Genomic DNA, 2,643 nt, shown 5'->3' on the forward strand with positions numbered 1-2,643 from the left:
ACTAAACTACATGGAGAATATTAAGATTGAATCTTGTGAGAAGCTAAAGAACATTTTTCTGCCTACAAAACTCACCAGTCTGTCTGTACAAAATTGTAAAACTTTATAAAGTGTATTAGGAAGTGGTGATTTCATCAAACTTACAAAGTTGATTTTCACAAACTGTCCCGAGCTTGAAAAGTTTCTGAGTATGTCTAGAGTGAGCTGCATTGAGGAAATTAAGATTCAGTATTGTGAGAAGCTAAAGGACATTATTCTGCCAACATTACTCACCACTTTGTTTGTATGCTATTGCAGGGATTTGCAGAGAGTAATAGGATATGATGATATGAAATTTATAGATCTAACTATTAGTGAGTGTCTTGATCTTGAGGAGTTATTACCAATTTTCAATAGACTGCAATTCTTAGAGAAGCTTAAGATTCACTCTTGTGAAAAGATACAGAACATTACACTACTGACAACTCTCATCAATCTATATGTATGCAATTGCAGAGATTTGCATAGTATAGTAGGATTTGGTGATCTTATTAATCTTACAAAGTTGTTTATCACAGAGTATCCTCAGCTTGAAGAATTACCAAGTCTCTCCAGACAGAGCTACATTGGTATTGATTTTTGTGAAAAGCTAAAAAAAAAATTCTCAGGTGTTGAAGAGTTTTTTTCATTACAATGGATGTGAGTTGGTCATTGCAGTAATACATTGATATGTAGTTACATTCATAAATTGAAGTGTCTACCATCATGGGGCATGATGACAATTAGAAGAGTAGCGGGTAATGTTGGAGCAGAATCAAAATTCAAGATGTATCTCAGTAATGGTTGCTTCTCAATTTGTACAAGGGATGGTTATAAGATTTTTAATTGTGAAGGTGGCAACTTGTGTTATCAAAAAGATGATGGGGCTATAAACATTGTGGAAATGCTCTACAGTACAAGCTTGCTTGCCATAGTTGGAGCTGGTGAGCAGTCTGCATTATCTCCTTGTAAGCTCTGTTTGTTCAATACCAAGACAGGAACTTTTCTCAAAAAGCTAAATTTTGTCATAGCTATTCTTGCAATTCGACTAAATAGGAAAAGACTTGTTGTTGTGTTAGAGGAGAGTACATACATTTATGATTTAAACAACCCAATCATTTTGAATTCAATTGATACTGTCCCTAACCCAAAAGATAAATGCTCATAAGTCACCATTGGCAGCCATGGCTTTGTCTTCAGATGGATCATATTTAGCAACAACTTCAGAGAAAGGAACTATTATAAGGGTTTATCTAGTGTCACAACCTTTAGAGAGATTCACTTTTTGAAGGGGTACATATCCAGCTGTTATCTATTCTCTTTCATTTGGACCACCTTCACACCTTCCTCGTCTACTTGCAGCAACCAGCTCCTCTGGTTCTATGCATATTTTTACCCTTGGGCTGATAACTACAGAGAGGAATAAAAGATCTTCTGGGTTGCTTGCAACTATAATACCAACTTCTCTCAATGATGCATTAGAACCTTCTTATCATCATGTCGTGCTTCATAGTGTACTCGTTGCAGGTTTCAAGAGCCGAGCAATAATTTGCAATGTTGAAGAAGTTAGCATGGTAAAGGTGATGGGTTTGACAACAAACATACTAAAAGTTTGGATACTCAGTATTACTTATAATGGCTATTTCAATGATTATAGTGTCATATTAGATGATGATAATAAACACCCATGGAATTTAGAGAGAGAGTGTAATTGACTAGCAAGAGGTCAACAGTGAAAAGGAAAATCTTCCAGATAAAAAAACTTATAATTCCAATGTTGCTATACATATTTTTCATGATCATTGAGATAGCTGAATGATACAGGAAAGAAGCTTTGGCAATGCTAGTTTTGTTATAACTATAAGACTTCAAGTGTTTATAATACATCTTCAGCTTGATGTCAAGTAGTTTGATAATTATAAACTTAATCATATGGATTAGATAGATGTCTATTCAGTTCTTCTTCTTGACCAAGGTCAGATGAAGAGACAAAGTCATTTTGGTTCTTCTTATTATATCTTCGTAAGTCCATGGCTTCTGACTTTTCAAATTTTGGAATTTGAAACACTTCACATTCTCATGAAGATCATATATTGTAATCCCTATATAAACTATTGTAAATAGAGATGGAAGGGTTTGGCCTTTTCTAGATACAATCAGAGAGTTGGAGTAGGAGGGGGAAAGAATTGTTGATGTATCAGACTTAATATTGTAGAGCCAATAAAGAGGATTTTATGTCAATGGTTTTCTATTCCATTTAATTAGTCATTGCTTCTATGTGTCTTTCTTTTTCTGAATTACAGAAGGAGAGAAAAGAAATTTTATTCTTTTGTCATGAGGATATGAATTAACCACAGTAAGAAGTGCTTTGGCGTATTCAAAGAAAGATTCATTAGAAGTCTTTAATCATCTCATTTATTTTTCTATTAGCATTTTTTGTAGGTTAATTAAATGCTAAGTATATGGATTCATAAGAATTGTGAGTTCTATTGCTTGGTTTATAGATTAGAAAGTTTTTCTTGCCTAGATTAAGTCCTATTTAGGCTTAATTCAATTTGCCTCTTTTTCTCTCGAGTTAACAGCATAACCTATGTTAGTTTAGGAGAGAAACATAATTCCTTGAAC

At 33.8% G+C, this 2,643-nt stretch overlaps 1 pseudogene; it reads left to right on the plus strand.

The window, feature by feature from the left end:
- The first annotated feature begins 754 nt into the window (after window positions 1–754).
- Window positions 755–1,733, plus strand: LOC149556873 (autophagy-related protein 18b pseudogene; annotated as a pseudogene).
- The last annotated feature ends 910 nt before the right edge of the window (window positions 1,734–2,643 follow it).

The sequence above is a fragment of the Cupressus sempervirens genome, chromosome 5 (assembly GCF_028749045.1).
Source record: "Cupressus sempervirens isolate cs-2001-9-10 chromosome 5, ASM2874904v1, whole genome shotgun sequence".
In the NCBI taxonomy this organism is placed as follows: Eukaryota; Viridiplantae; Streptophyta; class Pinopsida; order Cupressales; family Cupressaceae; genus Cupressus; species Cupressus sempervirens.